General features: G+C 44.5%; 2 protein-coding genes across 4 annotated transcripts in view; one reads left to right on the forward strand and one right to left on the reverse strand.

The window, feature by feature from the left end:
• LOC118507167 (neuropeptide Y receptor type 2) overlaps nucleotides 1–21426 on the forward strand; it is a 54021-nt gene extending 32595 nt beyond the window's left edge. For both annotated transcript variants that reach the window (XM_036045231.1, XM_036045232.1), the window contains one exon: nucleotides 11694–21426. The gene's annotated coding sequence lies outside the window, so the exon portion shown is untranslated. The remainder of the gene's footprint in view (nucleotides 1–11693) is intronic.
• Nucleotides 1–25631, reverse strand: part of LOC118507175 — a 118322-nt gene that overhangs the window by 45279 nt on the left and 47412 nt on the right. The gene's annotated exons all lie outside the window — the stretch shown is intronic.

A 25631-nucleotide genomic window follows, 5' to 3' on the forward strand; every position in this document is an offset into this window, starting at 1 on the left:
TTACTGGTGCGATTATTTAAGGACAGTTTAAGACAGAAACGTAAATTGTCTGTATCATGCGTGAGTGTGTTTTTTTTGCCATATAAAGCGGTTTATCATTTTTTAATTTTAGCAGTATATTGTATCACGTACCAAGTTACTCGGCATCAACAAAAGTATCATTGTTTCGGTGGTAATCGGTAACGTTATTTACCAACATTGAGATACCTCATTCAAATGTGCCTCATCAAAAATTATATTTTTTCCGTCCTCCTTGCGGTCGACGGTGAACCCACTCGTGTGTCACTGTAATTAAAGTAAATTGGTTTCCATTTACCGTTGGGCTGAATTTCGCGCGTGCAGCGGGATATCCGGTCTGTTTCATTTTCGGCAAAGGACACTGGCAATAAAAAAAATTCTCGCTCTCTGTCTTTCACTCACTCTCTCTCTCTCTCTCTCTCTCTCTCTCTCTCTCTCACACTATCTTTCGCCCAAATTGCTTACCACTAATGCTGCCGGCCACCGGATTATGGAGACGGAAAAACTCATAATGCACGGTATTAAAAGTTGATAAGAACCAAAATGTTTGCCCAAAGTGTGGAGGGAAATTATTTTGCAACGGAGGATTGGGTTTTTGGGAATCAACATTTCGGACCCGGACAATAAAACTGGCGGTGCGCTTAAGCACTGATGAGACGAACGAGGCTGTGTATTCTCGTTCGGGATGCTTTTTGCCTCCTGCCATAGCGGACGTTAGTGAAGTTGTTTGTCGACTGACAAAATGTTCTACAATCGGGTGGAAATGGGTAAAAATGTTAATCCTGCTAACGCACCCGTACAACGAAGCCTAGGCCGTTGTTGTCCGAAACATTCGTTCCACTGCATTCTGCTTTCGTCTGGACCGGGGTATTGAGTTGAGTTTATTGTCAATTACGAAAATAATCGAACATATAACCGTTCCGGTGGGAGAAGCACATTACCAAAGCGACGATATTAATCGCTTTCCACACAACCGAACCGAACAACGGATCGAACCGGAACCGTTGGTTTGGCGAGGTCCCTGTTTCCGTCACATAGAAAAGGATTAGACGGACTGACGGTGTGTGTGTGTGTGAGAGAGAGAGGTGGTGATGGGTTAAGCTGCGTGCGTAAAATAAGATTATCCGATATTCAATTTCAATTGAAGCCATTATGTTGATGGTGATTCATTGTACGGATGGTACAAGCACAATTCCTGAGACACCAGCTGAACGAGGCTGCGCTTACCGATTAGCGAGGTGAACCTGCTCTTTCGCTTACCGTATGATGCATAGGGCCAGTCGAACTCAGTACCAAGAGCATATAAACAACGGTAAACATGACTCATTGTACCTACCAGGTGGAAAACGCCTTCTGAAGGTATTCTAAATCAGTGTTAATGGTGTGCTTTTAATGGAGTTTCCGTTCGGAGTACGAACCAAAGCTACAACTCTGATTATGATAACGAACGGTAAGGCCTACGCAAAGAGGCCAAAAGGAGGTGACGAAACTTACGTTCAATAAATTAATTCATTTCTCGTTTCTACCAACCACCTTTCGTTCGTTTTCCATCTCTCAACAGAGCGTTTCTGCGAGATATGGTATTCACTTTCCCCAATGTGGAACGACCACTACCAGCATGCCAGGCATTTTTGCTTACATATCTCCAGGTTCGATGTGGACAAGACTCCATTATATTGTGCCGAAATTCAGACCATCAACAATGGACAATACCGGCTGAACAAATAATTGAATGTCTTTGAGATATGTTCTGCGTTTTGTTCACGGTTTTGTTGTTCGCAATAACATTCCAGCGCGACAATACGAAACAACGGAACATTTAGCCATCTTCAGAAAATCAATACACCTACTGTCTTCAGAACAGAGCGAACGAAAAATGACAAAAAACCGTGGAAATTCTCGAACTGGTCCAGATTTCGCCGATTCACCTCTTAACAGTTGGCATAAAGTGTGCCATTTTTTCATAACCTTGTAATAAAAAAGCAATCAGGAACCATGGGAAGGAGTGTCCGAATGAGACAAAATGTAGTCCTATTTTTCATCCCAATCGCATCTCGTACTTCCGTGGGTCAAATCTATAAAAAAAAACTGTCCCTCGGGATACTTTATGAGCGTTATCACCAGCATGTTGGGTTCTGTTTATTTATTCAGACCCCAGACACCCACCACCGTTCGCACATTCGTGATCCCATTTTTTAAAGGTAACTCCAAGAGTTGGTGTGCAAAAGGTTCGGAAGTTGGTCCAATAATCGTTCAATAAATGGTGTCTACCGAGTACTGAACAGAGGAAGAAGAAAAAAATAGTCATCCGTGGAAGTAAAGCCATTTCGAATCCTTTTCTGCGCTATTTGGTTGCATGCCAACGCACCATCCCCTTAACCATTCGTGAGTTCTTTCGTTGACTCACACGGAATAGCTCACGAAAGAGTTATATTTCACCGCCCGGAAAAGTGCGCCCATAAATACCGTTTACTGTCAATTTATACGGTTTGATTCGACTGCATATAATTCCTGTTTCTGGGGCACGGACCTCCACCGCTTTATGGCCGCTCCTGTACCAAGCTCTAGGACCATCATAAATGAAGTAGAAGGCAGACACCAAATATTAGACCATTGGATTCACCGCAATCGGGTGGATAATAAATGAGAATGGTTTCGAAAATAATATCCAACCTTCATTGTGACCCGAGCGAAGTGGTTGGAAATGCAAACCGGAGCAAAGGTTTCTTCTTTCTCTTGCAGGTGGGAGGATAAGTTTTTTTTGCCTAGCTTTGATTGTGATATATTCACCTTCATTACCCTTCTATAACCTCTAAACCAGGGTGCAGTCGGGTCGCTTCATACAAAAACCTTATTATCTGAATTTATTGTACCCCTTAATGCACTATATTCTTCACGGATACACGAATCCAATCTCTCCAAACGCTCTCAAATTGCAGTTTGATGTTTTTGGGTAATGGTTTGATGTGCATGAGATGCTATTTCCTGCATTCTCGAGCAGGTTTAACATCCCATCAGAACCAACGATAAGACAATGCAACAGGCAATTCTCAGCGTAAGGATGCTCTTATGACAGTTGCTCCTTCCCTATTGTGCCGGGCACGGGCGCACGACAAGAGAAACTGAACGAATGTACAATCCTTCTGTGGAATGTTCAATCGTAAAATCGTTGGAGTAGCATTTCTTTTCCCCGTCAACTGTCCCAACCACTTCCATCGGCTTCCAGTTTCTTCAAGAAACTGGGCACCCTTTTCACAAAACTGTATCCCATCTCCCAAAACGCCTGTGGGGGACGCCGTTTACTTGACGCCGCCGAAAGAGCTATTGACATTGGCAGGGCGTTATCTCGGTTTTTCGGGGTGTAGATATCGGAAACAACTCTTCGTCCTCTTAGTCGCTACATTTCCGCCACCTTTCAGTGCACGGTACGCCGATTCACCGCAGTCATCGGGGGCGAAATCGAGAACAATGTCAAAGTTTGCACCGAACTTGTGCCGGTTGACTATTTGACTTTTCGCAACTCATGGATCCAACGGCTGGCGCCGTTTTACGAAAGAGCATGCATTTTGAGATTGTTTTCCGTTCCACCGTGTGCTGTGCTGCCGAAACGGGTGGTATCGTATAGGTTGCATTCAATTTAAATTTGATTGCACTTTCCCGGCACTTGGGTTCTTGGAATCTGATCAAACTGTTGAAACGAGCGTTTCCGTTTCTACGAGAACGGTAAACCATATTGATGTTATCACTTAAAGACGAATTGAATATCGGCTTCCTCGACCAAATACGTCTATTACGCGAAACCACCACCGTCTTCGGGTGTCGGAAACTTAATCCGTTCTAGCGAGACAGCTTTCCGAACCGTAGCCCATTAGCAAGTCAATTGATTAGAAACATGGAGCTCAACTGACGGTGATAATAATCATGATAATGATGAAGGGTTTTAGGCATTCTACCGGAAGCGTGCTCCAAAATGGAGGAGGATTTCGGTGGAAGGCACAGTGTGCATCTCATTAAGCAGCTATCATTAATCTTACCGCCAAGATACTGTGAATCGCGAGCGCTGACCACCGAATGCCTACCGAACAGTGAACAGAGTAAAGGATCAAAGCAATTAGCAGGTTACGGATGCGATCAATAGCAAGGTAGCGCACGCCAGCGCATACCGGTTTCTGCAAATGAATGGATTGCACAATGAATTTCCTCCCACATTCATATTCACTTTGCTAAGGTGAGTGTAAAATCAGCACAATAAACAAGGGAATGCACAATGGGAAACTACTATCAAGGTGGGCTATAAATATCGCATGGCGTGGATATGTTTTGGCCAGATAGACCGAGATTCAATTTATGGCGAATTAATACCGCTGAGGCAATTGATAACGCAAAGATTCGTATGGTTAATGATCAATAATGAATATTCATTTGATTTAATTGCTGTGTGAGATGAATAAAGCGAATGTTCTTCTGTGCAGGAATCGTTTAATATCATCAATCTAGAACCAGAGCCTTCAAGCTTCTTGTTTCAATCTTCCAATCTATTACACAAGTTTTGTACAGAAAGGAAAGTATCATCCTGCCGCGAAATTGAACCTCTATCAAGCTCCAAATTTTGGCCCGTCCTAGTTACACTCAAAACCCCTCGGTTGGGTTGAGAACTAACGTTAATAGAGTCATATGGCTGTACAGAGCACTACTTCCGAACAGATGTTCCGTCGCAACGCTCTACAGCCCTCCCATAACCGTTGTGGCGCAACTAGTGGCCATAATTATAATGCGAACAACTTCATCCACAGCATACGCCACGGATGCTGAGCAACCACCATTTCACGCTCTCCCAAAAGGTTGGATAGCTTATGAACAGAAGAATGATTTCTGTTGCACCATTCCTACATGAATGTCCGGTTGGGTGGCTGCATCTCCAGACACAATCCTGAAAGTGTGTTCATGGTTCGGTGCATCTGCCAGCAGAAAAGGGGGTTTAATATTCGATGAGCAAAGTTCACCGTGTCGACCAGAATGGTAGCAAAAGTGAGCCAACTGACGCTTCTGCTGCATTCAGTGTTGCATATTTAAGCAACTAGAACTGACGCTCTAAATCAGAGCACCATTAAGTCTGGCGTTGGGATCCCACGACCCCGGGCAAAAGCTTTCCGACACCTGACGATGGCATGGGTGAGGTAAGGTAGACGAAAAAGGGAGCTCTCTTCAATGCTTCTTGGTTGCGAAAAGTGGCCACGAGGGATGCGATTAAGTCATTAGCTGGCTCCCGAATGCCGACCGACTCACCCATGAGTTTACGTTAGACACATTCATGCTAGACGACGTAGTATTCCGACATGGCTGACAACTTCAACGAAATCTGAAACTGACACGCTAGAATGCACTGACACTGGCTTCCCAAGAATGTCCTCCAAGGTCTCGTAAAAAATCCCATCTCAAGTATCCCGTTTTCCAGCGTTCCATCCGGGGCGAGCAAAAAACGCCTAGTGCCAACTTCCCGTCGATGCGCCTCACAGCACACATCGTTGGCATGGAGTTCCGTGTGGCTGGCCGTCGAAATGGGGATTGTCGGCTGAAGCTGCCTTTAAGCTATGGTTAGATTATCTGGATACTGTTGTCCGATTGGACATGATGGGTGATGGCTGTTTTCTCTGTCAAGCGTGAAAAGTCATGTGGCTGGTAAAAAAGTGCTCACCAGATACGACAATGTTTCCATGGCCCGGAGATCCTCTCGCTGAGACGACAGTGGGCACAGGGACGATGTTTTTGTCCTTCTATCAAATCTCACTTTATGCTGATGAGTTTCCGGCAGCTTTCGGGGGTCTGGCGAAGCTGGGTAGAGACTAGAGATGGTTTTTCTTTCTGCTTTTACAGTCTTCCGATCGCTTCGCTTATTCGAGTGCTCGGTGGGAGTTGCTACGCTACCGGTTTCCATAGACATTCCACAGTCATCCGGCAACGTACATCCGACTGCAAGCCAAGATGACGTTCCTGTTTTTGCTACCCCACTTAGCTTCCAATGATTGGATTGACGCTTTGCTTTAGAAATCATCCCACCTTAAAGTCGGAAAAGGCAATAAATTGTCCCACCTTCTAATTGCTTTAACCATGAAACTCGTATCACGGTTAGCTGTAGTTTTGTCGAGGTCGGCTACTGATCGAAAACGTGGTTTGATTTACGGTCGTGCTTCATTAGGTCCTTGACGATTAAAGTAATTTACTTTGCAACGAACTCTCCCGTCAAGCAAACAAATCTCTGAATCTTCTAAGGATTCCTTGGAGCTGATTAAGGTTCTATTTATTAAATTCATTATTACAACACCGTTCAGTCAGGGCTAGGGTTGCGCTGCACGCTGGAAAGGATGCGGTTGCGATAATCGCTGGCACAGCAAGGGTAGCGCAAAATTTCTAGCGAAAGCTTCCGAAGCAGTTGCTTTTTATCGAACGTATCGATTACATCATCAGCGATCTGCTAGTTTAGAATGTGGGTGTTATAATACGACGCAGGAGGACATCACCGCCGAAGGATGGTGGAACCAAAGGGCCATGCCCAGCGCGGTGAAAACAGTCGCGAGAAAAGAAAATCCAATCCTAACGAGCACCTTCGTACTTGAACGCGATACGGCTCGCTGATGGTGAAACTGAGCCAGTCTCCAAGCACAACTCGAGTACCGACGACCGTCTCCCCATTTGCTGCCTCTCCCTTCTCTCCTCATTCATTGCCGCTTATTTCCACTCTATTATGGACTGGCGAGGACTACCGATCATCGCAGACACATCGTTATAGAGATTTTCAACCAATTTAAAATTAATTCACTCGACCGTAAAAGTTTTCCTACAGGAAACTCGATTATATTGTCCGCGTGACTCTCCTTTCGCTCGGCTTTCGCATCCTGTGTGCTGCCGTTCGATCGGCTACAGTAACCTTTTCCAGTGTCGGCCGACCCAGCGTGTTCGTGTGGGAGGATATTGTGCGCGTGAAACGATCGGTGGAATGGGCACGTTCGACAGTGACATACTCGTGGTCTGGTCGTGCATTAATTATCCTTTGTGTGTCGCTTTTCCAGCTGCTCGTGTTGCTTCACCGCATCCGTACTCCCGCTGCTCCGGCCTACCCCTGTGACCGTGAGCAGATTGTTTAAATGAATGAAATTATTTTCACCTATTACTAACCAAGTTATGAAGCCATCTAGCAGCGATTAAGCAGTGGCTTCAGATTAAAGCGCCTCCGAGGTTGTAGGCTTTAATATCACGTCCTAAACAGGGGTTTTCGGTGCTGATGACTCTCTCCGAGAACTGTACCCCTACCCAACCCATGAAGTATATTAATTTTGATTCAACGATTGCGCTGTTTGATGTTGCAACAAGTCGATAATAATGAGGGTCGACGGCAGCGAGCAGAGGAAGAACGTACGCACGTAAAATTTATCTGGCCGCATTTTAAACAACATGACAAAACCACACTATCAATTATAGTACACACACACACACACACACACACACACACACACACACACACACACACACACACACACACACATGCAGACACGCGTTGGCCCATAATGGCTACCTTAATTATTCGCATAGATTAACGACGATCAAATGTTTGGCCGCCTGCACAAGGGCACCAAACTAATGCAATAATGTTGCCCTTATGCAATTACTTCTTATAAATAAATGGACCGCTGTACTGCACGCGACAAAGTAATTAAATGGCAAGCTGTTTGAAGCTCCACTCGACAGCTGAACGGCAGTTAATGCAGCACAAAAATCATGCCAAATAATAGACCCAGGTTCGCAGCGACGTGATTGCTATTTTGTCCGTTGGCCACTCAAAATGCCGTCACTTGCTTAAATGCTCTGCAGATGAAGCGTCTTTACAAAACCCGCGCTACAAACCGCGGCACAATAATGCATACTAACGGAGCGGCAATAATTAGGGTAGAATTGAGCAACAGGACCATCCTCGCCCGCGAACGTCCACAAGGCAACCGCAACCATTCTGCCTGCACAAAGACCGTCGCACAAAAGACGGAAGCTTCGTTGCATTGCGCCCTGTCTCGGAAGAAATAAAGTCTTCCCAGGGAGTTTGAGGAAATAAATTGCATCCCTTCGAAAGCAACGGACTCGTTACGTAATTTGTCGCCATTCCATCAGCACTGTCGGCATCCTGCCTGTCCCAGCCACCGTCGGATGGCCGCAGCAGCAGGATGCATTTGTTTGTATAGAACGTGCAGCCACAACCATGCTGCAACCGTGACGAAGAGTTAATTTTGAACCAAAAGCACAAACACACAAACATACACCCGGACGTGAACGCTGTCGTACTCGAGGTTCTCGAGGTCTCTATGCCTCTTCACCTTCACCGCAGTAGCAGCAGTTCCGGAGGAGGTCTGGAGCAACATTCAAAATTCCTCCAGAATCCCCGAGTGTACAAACGACCTTTCGCTGCACTGGTTTTGCCCTAAAAGGGCTCTCCCTAATGCTTGCATTCAAGACTGCCTGTTTGGGTGTTTTCGTTGGTTACAAAATGGAATTTACACTCTGGTAAATTGTGTTATAGTAGCGAGCATTTGCATGATGTTCCGGTTTGTACGGTACAGCTTCTTAGAAACGATACAGCACCTAGGAGGCAGCGTACGGTTAGAAGAAGTTTTACAAATAGCGAAGAATACATCACCTGAGCATTTTGTTTGGGACCTGTTGAAGATAACGGATCCGTTGGCTATTAGTTTGCTCACCGAAATTGCTTTGCTATTAGATGGAGCTCTCATTCAGTCTAGCGTTGACCGGTTTAAACCAGTTGAAAAAGTGGCTCAGTTTCATACACCTGCTGCCAGGTTTTGTCCGCTTCTTACAAGCATACAAACAAATTAAGAGGCAAAAAGTTTTGGATGATTGATCGTCATTTGAAGCCAACACAAAACGTAATTATAAGCCAGAAAAGTGTAACTGCTCAAGCATTCAAATGATCGATCATTGAGACGAGTATGGACAAATTTTCAACCCATTGAGCAATTGCTAGCATCAAATATCGATAATAGAAAACCTTTCACCTGCTCTTTGACCTGCTTTTGCTAATGTCATTAATTTTCTTGATGAAGTTCCTTTCATATTAAATTTTGAGCGGAAACGTGGAATAATCAATCCTTTCGCTCGAGGTTTTTCTTTTAAGTTTTTCCTTTCGCGACCTCTGCCTTTCTCCGTTTGTGGGCAGTCTCGATCGCACTGACGATTGTCATTCCGTCCATCACTACAACCGAACGAACGAATGAACGAACGACTCGACCGTAGGAATCTCATTTAACATCATTTGGTCATCCCGCCCCTTAAATGGACAGCGAAAATCACCCTCTATTTCACTCTCTTAGTCCGGGTCGGCGAGGTTGACCAGGCAGCTCGAAACCATCGACAAACGTGAGCGTCAAACGGACGGAAATACTGGATGGATGGTTGCCATTTCGGCAGTTCATGAATATAAAATACTGTTTTGTAGCAAACGCGTTCAGTCTCGACATCACTAGTCGGCAATGAGAACTGGGGGTTTTTTTGTTTGTGAAGGAGAAGAGGCAACCTGCGGCACATCCGGTTCGTAAATGGAAATTCATCGTATCTGGCAGATGGTCGAGGTAAAAGCGATAATAACGTTTGCCAACATTGTTCTCGCTCGGTGTGTCGTCGATGATCAGTGTGGAGTACGCTTTGTGCGACGTGCGACCGACCACCGAAAGTAATGACATTTAAATAGAGCTCGCTGATGGCACTCTTCTTAAAGAAGACTATTCCCTACGAGATACGTTGGTTGAAGCTCCTTAAAGTTCCATCCATCGCTTCGCGCAGCTGCAAGGATAAGATGTAAACCAATCCAACCTCTCGAATGATCGCTCCGTTCCTGGAAAATATGTTCCACTCAGCCTTTTGCGGCTGCAAAGCAAAGCGAAAAAGGGTAATCTACAATGAAAATCCTTCGGCGGGCATAGCCTGCTGTGTAACCTGCGGAACCGATCGGAGGACGCAGCTCATCAAATATTCAACGACCGAAAGCATTAATTATTAATGCATGCGCGCCGTTGACGTCGTCCCTTCGGCTGGCCGATGCAAATGATGATCTTGCTCGGTCGACGCGTACCGGTGATTGTCTTCGGTGCGCATCAGCTTACATTGCATTTAAGGTTGCAGCTGCTTTGGTCCAATCGAACGGGCGAGCAGTGAGAGTCAAGCGGTCGTTCCCCTGGTATCCATGACGTCTCCGAAACGACTCCACGAGAAATGACATGGTATTTCAGTTTTATTTTCGCTCTTCCATCGAAAAACCCTCTGCCGACTCGCACGGCCCGCAGCAGGTTTCATGCAAATTTTGACAATGTAATTTGCATCCCACTGCCCTGTGACATCTCGGGGAGCTCATTTGCTGAAAGCCTGGAACAGTCGAGCAATACGTTTATTTTTGGCACGAGCAGATAGTTGCGGCAAGCATTTTCTCTTCGAAAATAGCTGAGGGCACTGAATATTCTAGTTGTGGAGTAACTATAATAAGATGCCCTATCCAACCCAGGTACTAGATAATGATAAGCTGAAATAGCGCCACAGCACAGAGAAGAGCACTGCCGGTGGAATAAGAATCAATGCAAATTGCCTACGGTTTCCGTGATAAACGCAACTCCAGCACAACAGGTTGAGTGGTCGGTTGAGTGAAGGAAACCGAAAACAGCCCACTGAGTGAAGGAAACCGAATTGAGGAACTTTTTCAAATTAATCATCAAACCACAACCACTCGAAACAATGTTTCAAACTATTTAGACACCAGAGAAGCCATAGAGAAACATTTAACATTTTCTGTTGTGCTTTCCTTGGACGGTGTCTCACGCAATAGTACCGATCTTTCTACAGCAACGATAAACTTTCGTAGGAAAACTGCGCCAAACCAACTGAGCAAGGCTGCAACAATTTTCTCGGCAGTTGAAACCTTCGCATGCTTTCCATCCGACCGACCGGTCCGACCGACAAGTGTCTGATAATTTTAGCAAACTTTTGCACACTAATAAGTCTTCGCACGCATTAGTGGACGAGGGAAGTCGTAATCAATTTTGCCACCCACATAGTCAGCCAGCCAGATCAGTCCAGAGAGCACTTGGATGAAAGTTCTCTTCCGTCGCCGGGGTGATTCCTTTGCCTCGAAAAAGTGGTTATTTTGTTGCGGACAACTTTGGAAGGTGCAGTTTTGAGAAACTTTTGACTTTTACCCGAACGGTACCCACGCTTGTCATCGCAGCTGATTGGCCACTGTTAAGGCACGCCGACGGAAAGGGTCGGTAACGCTTGTCGCAACTAATCATAACATACCTGTTTGGACGTGGAAAAACCAAACCCCTTACAATAACTGTTTTGGGGATTACATAATTTACAGTTGAGCAGATACTCCCTCATTCACGTCAATTTCCAGGAAGGGACTAAAACTGTTCATATACGATCAGAAGAATCTATTTCGTAACTGTACCCCACACTGTCCCACTTCCTGACTGTTCTTCACCAAAATGGCTTGCTTTGACTGAAAGGCAAATCTAAAATATTTGATTGCCTCGCCTCATTAATCTACTAAATTGAATTTTCACCTAAAACCACCGATCATGATTGTGCTTCATCCTTATCGCTGGTATTTCCTTCTTCCATTTCAGACCCGGGGCATCGAAATCAATCCTTGTGAGCAGCAAATATTAAATTGCATCATCTTCCTTCCTCGAGGCCAACGATGTAACCGAGTCTCCGGCAAGACGAAATGAGTTGACAAATTCAACGGTCACATCACAGATCCTCGTCAGATCATCATCGGCAGCAAACATCAACCATTCGCCACGCTGCGTAAAATGCGTGCGCGCGAGTGTGTCCTGTTTTCAACGCTGCCTCGGGGTGTGAAATGAAACGGATTTTCAGCGGTTTCAGCGAACAAAAAAGCGAAGCAAAACAACCACCCAAAACAGCAAAAAAAAAGTGCAATGCTGGTGTGGATTAAATGATGTGACATAAACGAGACGACATGTGCGCGTCCCATGGTTTGCCGTAGGGCACGTTGTGATGTGTCTCATAATTCCTCGCGCAAGAAAAAAAAAAAATGGGCACCGAGACAAACCGTTTCTCTATCTTCCTTCGTACCGGTTCTCGGTGTGGATGAGTGTCTCGTTACCAGGCTATGACTCGGAGAAGGAGAGAGAGAAAGAGAGCTAGTGCAGCAAAGTTTCACAGAAGCGGTGTGCTTAACGAGATTGCCAAGGTGCATCGAACGCCTCGTGCTCGGGCAAGCTGCACGTGAGGCTACATCGCGCGGGCGTTCTTCCGCACGTATGAACGAACGAATAAACGAAGTAAACAACCGAGCAACGAGTCGTCAAAATGATCGACTTTACCTACGTGAAGATGCAAAAAGTCAAGGGTGATAGAAAACTTTATTTGATCGTTTTAGTGAGACACCGCCTGTGCAGGCGTTCTGTCACCAACGACCCGTGCTGGTGAACGGATTAACGGTCCTGGTGAAGTAAACATCGACATACCATCGCTCTTCTGTGTGCTGTGTGCGAGTGAGTGAAGCAGTAGAGTGTAAGGAAAAACGAAGCCGAAAAAGCGTTGAAGCTAACGACAAGGAAGCTCTGGTAATCAGTTTCTCGGCCGAGACAGCTCAGCAAGACGGTATAAAAATAGTGAAATTATTAAGCCACAGACAGCGCCAGACAGCGCCGCCACTTACGGTACAGGGTACAGAGGAAGTAGAGATAGAGCGGATGGTGACGGTGGCCCACCAACGCGTTATCCTAAGAACCTTTCGCTGTAAGTTGTAGTGTGTACGTGAAGCAGTGCAGCAATCTTACAGCACTACTGGCATGTGTTGCAAAGCAAACCAAATGAATGTGTAAAGTTGTAGGGAAGCAAAATGCAGCGAGAGAGACAGACGATTTTCCCATACGCTTTTCGGTGCTTCCGTTAGTCGATGTGTGGTATTTGTATCTGGCGTTTGAATCAGCAAATATCGGTAACTGTCTGATGAAGCGATTCCGGTGTCTGTGGTGTGGTCTGGACTAGTTGCTAGGTGTCTGACCGTCTGCTCTCTGCGTGTACGTCTTAAGAGCGCAAACATTGGTTCGTGTGGCCAATCTGACGTGTCAGTAACTCATCCTCCCGTACTGCTGTACTCCAATCTCTTGGGTGTGCTAAGAGAACAAGCTCGGTGCTTGGATACTGCAGTTTCGAAATCCTCGAGTCAATATAGTTTTCACTTTTCGTGCTGTGATTGCTTGGTCAAGCTCTTTTCGCGATGGAGGTTTTGAGTCCCTCAAGGCATGATTACGGGTTGGAGAATCCGCTTTGTGCTTTATACGGCGAAAGGATCAAATTATGTATTTTGTCCCTTTGCTCGGAAAATAATTGCAATGGGAGGACCACAATTCAAAACGTTTATCCTGTCTCATTCCCATTGGCCGCTGTTTAATTCTAGTAAACGGTCTTTAATTTCAATCGATCCAATTTCTACCCGTGAGTTCGTTCTAATTCGTTGCTTTCCCACGACTCAACCGGGAGGTCCTTCTGGGACGCTTTTATTATCCTCTTTGTACGCGATTTGATTGTCCTTCTGGTTAATACGAATCTTCACAGAATCGGACCGGTTGAGGCTGTGAGTGCTGATGCCAAAGAACAAGAAGAACAAGCATGGTCCACCTTCCTGTTTCTTGTGGCCAAAGGAATGAAATTTCCAAAGCCCGAGCGAAGCAAAACACGTCATTTGAGAAAAGTGGATCCGATGACAAACGTTTGATAAATGCGTCACATTTTGCACCGGGGCCGACCACCCTACGGTTCGAAATGTAAATTAAATTTAACAGACCACTTATCATCTTGCTTTTCGTGCTCTCGTTTCTCATCGTTTTTTGCTGAATATTTCTTTGCTGTGAATCGAGTATTTGGCGGATTCTCGATCCTTTTCCATATTATTATCTACCATCAGCGACCACTTCACATTCCACTCCATTGTATTCCTATTCCCGAATTCTCGAGGGAAATCAACACTGTGATCCATCAAGAGACAGTTGCAGAAGCACAAAAACCACCCTCCCATTCGCTGGTCGCCAGAACAGCCTTAAATGGTAGGAATTGGGGCATGGCTTCGGGTCCTGTAATCTGTCAGATTACAAACTGGCCGATCAACCACCTCACTCGGCGCATGGAAGGTCAAACGGTTCCACATAAGCATCAAACCCGAATATCTCGCCATAGTCGACCGCATGATTGTGAGTTTGTACTGCGTAAGCAGCTTCACACTTACTTCGCAAGCGTTGGACTGAGTTTATTTTCCTTTTCTTTCATTTGAAATGGTTTTCAATTTAGTTTTTGATTGAAACCAGCGACGGGATTGTATGGGAGAGTTGAAAATTCCACACGATTGGCCAAATCCACCAGTTACTGACCCGACCGCCCAAAACTGACCACTGGATCGCCTATCGTCAGGGGAATTGCAACAGAAGAAACAGCCCGGCAACAGAATCGCCACGCCATGTTCGACAGACTGTTAAACTCGACTCCACTTTCCTCGTGCGCTGCGTGTGATTGAGCCCCGAGATTCTTGGAAGTCTACACATGTGCCCAGTTGGTCTTCATCCTCACCCGGGTGACGTTGTTTTGAAGTGTTTGTGAGTTCTTTTCGTCCTTTTTTCTTCTTTTTTTATTGGTTCCGATACCGACATTCCGTTCGGGGAAAACTTTCATCACCCACTCAGGGCGGTTTCTTTTCGATGGTTTTCACACACACACACACAGACACAGACACGCACATAGGAGCAGCAGTTGGACCGGTTTGGCGTTCGTATTATTTGTGCCGTGATTGTTTGTACGCGTGGTTCGAGTGGGCCAACTGATCCTCAATGGGTGGAAGAAATAACATTTTTGTACAATTCCATCCGACATTTTCCACCGACCACCGGCCCGGTTTTGGTGAGCCGACGATTCTGCGATGCGAAGGTTCGGAAGCTTTATTGTGGGTTCAGAAATCAGCTTCTTTCTTTCGAGGTTTCAATCGACCGTTTCACTTTGACAAAGAGCGTAGAGATTTAATTTGAACAAAACAGTCGACAAATCCAACGACACCATTCGAGACAGCAAAAGAGTTGCAAAAGTGCCCGTTTCGAGGAATCAAAAGATTACTTTGCTTGGTAAAGAATTGTTTCAGAGGGTTTCCATCGGCGAGGAAAAAGACTGGTGATGGAGGTAAATGGGGTAAAAGAGATAAAATTGTCTAATAATAGACTCTTTCAAGAATCTCTCCTACACCAACAGATAGTAATGGTTGTTCATTTATTTAGCATGCTCCTAGTAGGTGCTAATGAAGGCTACTTTATGTCACGTTAAGTGACAAGCGAAGTTGATAATGACAGAACAACACAGGACATGCACGGTTATTCGACTCCTTCGCAGCTTAAAGTGCTCTCTTCTCTTTCTTTCCTTTAAGTATCAGGATGTATTTCTTGTTAATTTCATAACCACCATTCTGTTGGAGGAATGGAGCTTGTAGTTAGTAATAAATTAACACAACTTAGCAGCAAGGGCAAAATGATTCATAATTTCTCGCTCGTAAGCAGCTTCACCACCTGTTTTACCGTGCTTAAGCAACAGCATCACCCACTGGTGACATTATAAACCATTCATTGTTGCGGCTTTCGGTAACCTTTTCGACCGTCACCCTTGATATGGCAACAAAAGAACCTCTCATATTACATCCAACCTTTTTGAATGGTCAACGCCATGGTACCATTAAACTCGGGCAGTCAAAAGAGCGTGTCCAAACAATGGCACCGTCGAAAAGGCTACAAAAAATCCGACTCTTTCCCCGAGGGACCCATAAATATCACCATAAACCCCCACGCACATAGCCTCCGAAAACCCAAAAGCATGAGCCTTTTTTCCAAAGCGCTGCCATGGTGATGGCGTGAAAAACGACGCCTCCTTGACCTAGCCAAGCCCAGTTGCTTCGAATCAATCAATCGGCCGAAAAATTAAATCTTCTCTCTTCACGCTCATAAATCAGTGCCCACAATAAGCGATTGAGGGGCTCTTTTTTATTTACACACGTTAGCTGAAACAACAATGTAGCCTCGCAGGAACAACAAAACAAAGAGGAACTCTGCCAAATTGTGACGGCGAGCTGATTCCCATACCGAAAAGCTCGTCTCCTCGGGGACTCTGTGCGGGAATGGTAAATGGCAAGGAAACACAATCACTAACCATGATATTATCGGTTCCCTTGGGACACAAAAAAAAAGAATCCTCGACGGTCGCCTTCTAGCGAGCAAAACCCGGTACTCATCCGTGCGCTGATTTGTATCGCACGCTGTCTTCCGGCCAACATAATGGAGGCGCCCAGTCTTTGTTGCGATTTCTTTTACAAATCATGTACATTATCGTTATTTTTGCGTTTGTTGCTTTTGACGACCATTCCTTTTTTTATCGGACTGTCTTTCAGCTGACTTCACTCACTTTCGTGATAATTATTTCATAGCTTCAACTCGCAGAAGAGAAAAAAATGTCTTGATCGAACGCCAAACCGTCTTTGCCTGTCTTTAAAAACACAGATACGATTCTATCCTAGAGAAAACCACACAACCATACAATGAAAGCCAGCAAGCTCCCGGAGTGAGTGCGTGGAAACATTTCCCTGCAAAGCGGTGTAAAGAAAAAATGTACATAGTCCAAAAGAAGCAAAGGAAAACAACAGGCCAATACTTCCAATTCTGATGCGCGTCGTCTCGAGGAAAGTGGACTCAAGTGGTGTTGCTGGTGTTGTGCTGTATAAATTCTTCCGTTTTGTTATTTTGTTGATTCAGTTCCGCTTGACAGCAAATGGTATTTGACCGACCGTTACGAAGACAACTGTGAATCGTTCTGTGAGGAAAAGTAAATGGCATTAACCGGGGCTACTCGAATGCAATTGTAAAAAAAAGTGACTGCTACAGCAAGATGGGTATGAACCACGGTCAGAGCAAGCAAGCAAGTGTGGGAGATAGAGAGAGAGAGAGAGAGAGAGAGAGAGAGAGAGAGAGAGAAAAGAGTAAAGCATCCACTACGCCCCATTTCGTGTGTTTAAGCACCCGTGCACAGTTAAGTTATAAGCACACCGCGAACACCGAAGAAAAAGCAACAGGAGCTGCCATTTTTCTCTTCGCAGCGCATTTCTTTTACTGGTTATTTATAATTGCCCCGAGTGCATACAACAACTTTACTCTTCTTGGAATGCTGCTCCACCAAGTCAAGTCCTTCGACTTCCGGTGTTTTCTTCGCCCCGCCCGATTTTCGTTTCTTCTCCGTCCGGCGGGATATCTGTATCGTTTTGTGTGCATCGCGGAAGGTCCATTATCAGCAACGTTGCAGCGAAAAGTTGTTGCACGAGTGAGTTTTAATGTGAAACACGAACCATCTATCGTGCAGCACGAGACGAGAGTGAGAAAAAGTGGCTGAATTTATTATCTCCACAGCTGACGAGCAGTGTACGTGAACACTGCTGCGAACGAGGAAAAGAAAAGCTCGATACAAAGATATGCTGGGTCTGTGAGACGATGTAACAGGAAACTTTCGATACTGGCCACCAAATATCTCGGTTTCGTGCTGGACCAACGTACATTGTGCAGTGATTTTTATTTAATACCCGAGTAAAAGCTAACGAACGACAGAAAGTGGATGAGTGGAAGTAGTAGCACAGATAAGCGTTGGATTGCGTTAGGAAAATAGAAAAACACAGCGAGAGAAAAAAAAACTATCCCGATCATTGGACCTCAAATTCCCATCTTGAGTAACCGATAGATGGCCCGCAATCTAAAATGTGAGCCAGAAAATGGGGTAATTTGTTTTACAGGCGGTAGTAAATTCCGTTGTTCTTCTCCGTGCTCCAAAATCTTCCATTACTTCGTTGTGTTGGACATGCTGGACCGCCGAAACAGGAGTTCCGTTGTAAGCAAAAAAGGAATATTTATTTTGGTTCATTCCATTCTGTGCTCGCACGTTACGCAAGTTGTGTTCGGATGTTAAAAGTGCAAACGTAGCCACCCCGAAACGTTGGTAAATTTAATCAACATGTTCCGAAGAAAAACTGGCTTTACTGGTGTTCCGGAAACCGAGCGGTATAGGAAAATTGCAACACCGTCGCTGGACTTTGATGTCTATTTTTGCCGTTTCTAGGGCTGTTGGGCGAGTTAGCTTTTTTGTCGTCTGCTATTCGATGCCAACGCAGCAACGCGTGCATTGGGACACGTTTGATGGCAGCACAGGTAACCTTTTCCTGTCCTGTTCCTGGTGCGCTGGTTCGTTTTGGGTAGAATATTAACTTTTATACCACAGCCACGGACAATTGTGTTACGATACGGTGGGAGGAGGATGGAAAGGAAATAAAGCCGTGTCCTTGCTTGCTGGTAGGCGTTGATCACGGTGACAAAAATCGATACTCAATAGCGCGCCAAAATCATCGGCCAAGAGCAGAGTTGTCTAACCGTCAAAAAATTGGAGCAGGATTTTAAAAAATTGTTCAAAGTTGAAACCAAAAATTGGAGCAATATACATCAATAGAAATAAAATCTCGCTTTTTGAGTATCCAGAAACCACAAAAACACCTTGAAATAAAAAGCGATTCGACACCCCTGAACACTCTTCTCGAGGATCAGTCTTGAAACCCCTCCGCCAATGTCCTATTTCTAGTTTGCGATGTTGAATCCAAAAGAATACACCGTTAAGGCTTGCTTCCCTACATGTTGTGCCCGGCAAACCTGCGAACCAACTAAAAAGGAAAAATAGCCAACAGCACAACAAAAAACCCAAAAAATGTTCTTCATAACACCAACTCGACACGTGGTTTCTTTGTAATGCCGGGTGAACTGATGCGATACATAAAACGCACGACCTCGGAATCAGCCTTGGTTTATGACTTGGCCTCTCCCTCCCACACTCACACACACACACACACCTACACACATGCCCTCTGCAACGGTTGTAAAAAGGGACATTTTATGCAACACAACCTCGACGACGTTTGTGTTTTTTTGTCCTCCCCATCGGCCTCATCCTCGTTTTTCGAACCTGTTTCGGTGGCGGAAAATGATATACGAAAGGTGTTTTATTCATAAGCAGCACCTTCGTGTTCCAGCCTTACATGTTTGGTGAAAGGAAACGAGCAAAGAAGCAACCAGAAGGTGTGTGAGATTGATTTTACTCTCGCATTTACATACGCAGCACGCAGTTAAACGATGCGCACGATTGGTTGATGCCATGCCGTGGGAAAATACGTTCCACAACCATGCAAATGAAAAGCCCAACATTTCCATCGCCATACGTCAAATAAAAATATAAATAATATGCCTATTTTCGGTGGGGCAGGCCGCACGAAGGCGATCACATTAGCGACGATTTGTGCTGTTCCAGTAAACCATAAAGTGCGCGCGATTCCGCGATGGTGACGATGCTGATTGTGCTAAAACCCGTGCGCCAACTGCTGCTAAACAATTCGCATGAATTTTATGGGGACAACCAACATCGCTCACCAACCCCGTGGGGTAGAAGTATTATTTGTCTTTTATTGCCATGGATACATGATGTACATTGGGGCTAATGCCGCACTGCAAACGCGTCCCACGTGCCTGCCAACTGTTTGTACATTATTATCTTGTCCCAGCAAATAAACCCCAAAATAGTCAGCTGCAAGTGGCCGTTTCGGTGGTAGATTCGCGTGTTTCCTGCCGCTCTTGCCGGCTTTCTGTATATTATTGCTGTACTAGCGGCTTTATTTCAACCACCGCTTGCGGCACAATTGCCACGCGCCTACCTAAGGCATTGGCCCACCAAGAACAACACTGTTGTAGACAGAAGCATTTTGCGGCACCAAAATAACGATAGTACCGATGCAATTATCATTATCTAAACGAGAAAACAATTGAGCTAACGTCCGCCCGGCGTTCGACACCAACAGGAATTCAGCTCGACTGCAGTAATTCCGACAAATGATCCACTACTATTGCTGTCAACCGCAATCAGTTGTTAATTTACACCAAATTTGATTTAAATCGATACATTTATTTGGGATGCGTACTGCAGCAATCGGTCGGAGTGAAACGTTTGTTTATCCGTGGTTGATTTGTTGATCGAATAAAATGATTTAGTTAGTGGATCCTTTTGCAGGTCGTTTGTTTGCTTGTGAAAGACCTGGGCGATGAAACATTCGTAATCGATTGAGCGTGGGAACTGTGAGCGTTAGTGCAAGAATGTACGAGCAACTTTTGTGGAGAACTTATTAAATTTATAGTAGACATGATTAAATGATAGACCTAACAATAATATTTAACTCGTTGTAATTCAAAAAAACACAACAAAGTAATGTGATGTGAAGCTATGTAACGGAAAGAACTAAAAGTATGAGTAGAATAAATTGAGAATTGGACGAAAGTTGCATTTCGCCGTCAGTTATTAGGATGCACTGCGCTAGAAAGAATTATCGCTCTTTAGAAAAATGCATCTGTGAATTTGGATGACTGCATGTGACGAAACGAGCTAGTTATTACATTGTTTTACAAAAATATTCCATCATTAGCTTTGACCGTTGGAGTTTAGTCAAGTCAAGCTACCATTACGAATACGTACTCCACGAAGTAATTGAACCGTAGTGTGTTGATATAGAACGATGTTTACAGTATCCGTGAATCGATCCGTTTTTAAAATGTAAGTACGCCATCGGTCTCTCAGTTGGAAGATATTAAGTGGATTACTAGACCCAGTAGATCCCCTTTACTGTACAGCTGATTTAGTAACTTTAGAGCAGATGAGAGAACCGATGGATTCACATATAAATTGAATGCACAAAGAAAACGAAAGCTAAAGTGAGAGCTTAGACGATAAGGTAAGGGAGCTAGGGATATTTGTTGAGCTAATTGAAACACAATTTTACTAGAACGATCGTGTTAGGCAATAGTTCGTTTCTAGAGTCAAATCGAAACCACATTCAATGACATAAAAACCAAATTAAATAACCTAAGAATGCGACTGAACGTTGATAATGGGTAAGACGTTAACAGGGCCTACCACAAAACAGGAGCCAGTCAACCCACACACACACACACACACACACAACCTTACACTCTATTTGAGATTCACGATATGATACTCTTAATACTAAGGAAGAATTAGTGCGACATTCTTCGGCCGCAAAAGACCACCCTGCTTTCGACGTTAATTGGAGGCAATTTGAAAAAAGGACGTGACTTTAATACGAAAGAATGTACCGGCCGGTGTAAAATGAGCAAACATTTGGGAAAGTTCCCCAAATGGATTGCAAGCCCAACTGCACGTGACAGCCAATGAAAAGAGAAAATAAACATTACTATCATAAAAAAACCGTAACAATTAATTGAACTTTCTCCATTATTTTTTTTTACCACACTCTTTTGTACGATTCCGATACATGGAAGTGTTGCTTTTACACTTGACAGCCTTGAGAAAATCTGCTCACTTTCCCACAAACACCCGTGGCACAAGCTGACGGGACAATTAAGTCTGACCAAACCCATCCAGCAAAAGGGTAAGTGCTTTCAGGATAACGCATCGAGGAAAACATTTTATTTCACTGTCTCGGGAGAGTTAATTGATATTAATCCACTGTTTCTCGTTGTAAACGCCTCCAGTAATGGAAACACACGGCACATTAGCATAAATTATTCGATTATCGCCCAACGTACGAGCCCCCGAAGCATGGAGATCGTCATGTGCAGCGATTGTGGATTTCCAGCCACGAACCTAGCGTAACGTAGAACGTGGAGAGCTGAAAGCGAAATGGTCGGTGATTGCTCGTGTGCTCGAGTGTGGCGATCGTTAAGGGCAATTGGTGTTGGCTTTTCCCTTGCTGAGAGCTCATTAACTGTCCGGCGCTTGGAGCACTTGCAACAGTCAGTCAGCAAGCCCCCGCTGCCCAAATGTCCAGCTGCGTTCGGTCCTTTAATTAATGGTAATGATTGCCTATCCTCGGACGGATTCTTCCCCCAGCCGGTTAGCTTCGTTTCGTGCGTTCTCTTTAACCTGTTGGCCTGCCATAATTACGAGTGTGGTCGTTAGCCGTGGGATCAACATAGTTCAAGTGTGCTCGTGTGGGCTAGTGCTTCGCTTTTCGAAAGCGGGACAGTAGACTTTGTCCAATGCGACCAGTTAACGATAGCTGTTAATTGTTCTCGCACCTTGCTAAATGACCTACTCTTTCTACTATCCTTTAGTGGTTTTGATGTAATACAAGAGGCAGTTTATAATCTTTTTTGTCAATACTTCGTTTTCTACGGTAGGTTAGTAATGGAATTAAAATTACCCGAAAAGGAAAATGCAAAACGATGATTTTTAAATTCGGCGCCTACATGTATGCAATTCTTTAAAACAGCGCTCTCTAGCGGGAAATACATTCCATGCTTTTGCTTTTGAATGCATAGCAACAAACATAGATTTTTATTGCTCTTTTCCAAGAATAATTTCCAAGAATTTTCAGCTCTTTATTAGTATTACGAATCAATTATAGTTTACTTAAATGCAACCTCAATATCATACAAAGCTTTTTAAAGCAATCATCCACTGCTTTCAACTATTGGACTCATTCAATTCAACCACAGAAGAAAAAGCATTTTAAAAAGCCAATAACCTTTGCACAAAACGTTAACTGTACAAGCAAAACTAACCAAACAATCGTCCGCTTAATAAAAGTTTCAACCCTTTATCTCGTCTCAGCGAAGCCATCCTCCATTATAGTTGGCAGCATAGGGAGCTTGTTTGCATATAACCTGCCAACCCAAACCCCACCAACTACGGACCAGTGTTTGTTGAAATATTTTACTGACGAAGGCAATTGCTCGAGAGAATAGGACGAATCCTGCTACGGTGGTAATACGATGAAAATTGATAAAGCTGTGGTTGGGCGGCAAATGGGGTAGAAATGGAAAGTTTTCCCTCCGGTACGTGTAAGAAAAAGGGACATTGTTTTCAACGATGACGTAGGTGGAAAAGGAAACAGATACGCACAAAAGAACATAGCGGATCGGATGCTGTTCGCAGAAAAGGGATAAACGAGTGGAAGATTTAATTTCGAGGGTACGCTGCCGTTTACCTGGTTCCATTTTTAGTGATCACCTGGCGCATGGGATTTTGTTGTGCTGTTGCACGTAAATATACTCCCTGCGATGGTAAAAAGGACAATATGGACCATTATTACTGCCTTCAATAATGCGAAAAACTTGATGCGAAATATTAAAAAACTTTTGCAAGCATTTTCGTCGAGGTTCTGAAACTATTGCTCATATGAGACTAGTCCTTTGAACTCCGACGATTGTGTTCTATGCATAAAGTTGGCACTAGCACTCTACATTGCTTAAAGAGCTACTCATAAGCCAACTCAAACCGGCACGCTCCTTCAAGAATGTGACACCTTTTGCACACAGCAAGTTGATTGATTTTCTATATTCCAGCTATTCCGCGGAAAGCGCTCGCTGTTGGGCACAGAACACGCAGAGCGAAGTGTAAAATATTGGCCAATTTGTCAGACGCCTGACGCGCACGGTGTCGCAGGATGACAATCGATACATGCATATCCTGGCACGGAACATACTTCATACTGAGTGGGTGTCGTCAATAAGTGGACCCAATGCTATGCTCGGCCGGGGGTACCAACAACTCAACCGACCCGACGAGTGCAATGCGTGTCGTACAGTTGCATGCGAAACAGATGTTCTCCACTGAAGATGGGAAGCATGACGGTGTTCGCCATACTGCTGCAGTTGCACTCTCTTGTTCTTTCGGGGCGAGTGGTTTTCAATCGTATCGCTTTTTTGCGAAAATCTTCATTCGCTATCTAGCGTTGCGACTGCCGAATAGAATGACGACTTCAATGTGACATTCATTTTGATGGTGTTTTATAAATTGAAACTTACGATTCCCGAGCATCCTACAGGCCTGAGCACACAGCACATTAACACTCACGACACGTTGACTCTATAAATTGCAGGAGTGTATTACACACAATTACCTTTTTCAGGGAGGTCTGTTTAATATCTTCCATGTGGAACAGAGAAACACATTGCATTGGAATCTACCTAAATCACACTTATTACATCGAGATACACCAACGCTCTAGGAACTAGAGAGCTAGTAAGAGTGCTAAAAGCCTGACCCCACCCAAATGGCCGCATTCAATACAACCGTTTACAAAACGAACCCCCGGTACCCGTTTGGATCGTGTCATCAGCTCAGCTAATTGTATCCTTTTTCCCGTTCCATGGCGAGCGTTTGTTTATCTTGACGGAGAAGTGCAAAACAATCCATCAATCGAGATCGACATTGGGAAAAAAATCTCTCACCACGACTGAGTTTGTTTCTAAGCTAGCCAGCTAACCAGCCGCTCCAATAGCAAACCAGCGCAGCATCTTAGTGCTCCAAGGAATGTGTTAATTTGCAGTGGGCTGAGACGTAAACAATTCGAGCGGCCTTTTATCGAAAACCGTCGACGGCATTTTGGCATTCGACGTGCAGAGAAAACCCCGGATGCATCGCGATTCACCGATCCACCAACCACAGACAGTCAACGAACTGAACCGAAACGGCATTCCTGTTCCTGTTGGACGCCGCACGGGATACATCTTTCAGAGTATGTCTCCAGAATGAAGCAAATCGTATCCGCTCGTGCGTAAAGATCATGCGTCCCCTGGGATACAGATTTGGATGAAGACATAAATCCATGATTGACCGGGTTTCGGCTACGTAATCCGATTAATACACGCGATGACGGACACATTAAACACCCAACCGTCGGAAAGATATCCGCGCGGTGACATTTCCCATCGCATTCCCGCGATGTACTCCGCGAAGCACTCACTCGAACGTTCGATCACATTAAAAGATCACGTTTTATAACACTACAAGAAATCTTACCCCGTCAATGATTTTATGTTTTTGGTTCTATACGCCCAAAAGTGGTCTCGCACCGTCTTCCACTTTCAAACCCACCCCCCCAAGACAATGTTTATCGTTGGGAAATATTTTCTATTTCTGAAATGATGAAAACTTTTCAAAGATGAAGATTATTTATTTTTTCTTTTCCCCTGATGTTCATAAGCGAGTGTGTAGCGAGACACATCAGGAAACAACCAATATATCCGAAATTGAAGAAAGGAAATGGCGCCGAGTAGAGGCGGAAAACGATTTGTGATCCCCACACTATCCGTATCGAAAACGGGAAGTAAAATGCAACCATACGTTATTTAAACGAGAGGCTAGAAAGATCGCCCAGAGTTTACATCCAAGGCATGATCTCCATTAACACTACTAATCGAAGACAGCACACGGAAATGGTTTGACCAATCTTTGCAAAGCTTCTCACCAGACGGCGTGCGCCGTGTTGCAGCATAATGTTTGCATATTTACAGTAAGAGGAAATATTTATATTTACCTAAGTGAGTGTTATTTCAGGCAAAACGTTCCGTTCCTGTACCACGCACCAACATAAAACCTCGTCGATGCAGCAAGAAAACGTTTGTATTCTATTCCATCGCGACTGGTATGGCGTGTATACATACTTGGAG

The sequence above is a fragment of the Anopheles stephensi genome, chromosome 2 (assembly GCF_013141755.1).
Source record: "Anopheles stephensi strain Indian chromosome 2, UCI_ANSTEP_V1.0, whole genome shotgun sequence".
Lineage (NCBI taxonomy): Eukaryota > Metazoa > Arthropoda > Insecta > Diptera > Culicidae > Anopheles > Anopheles stephensi.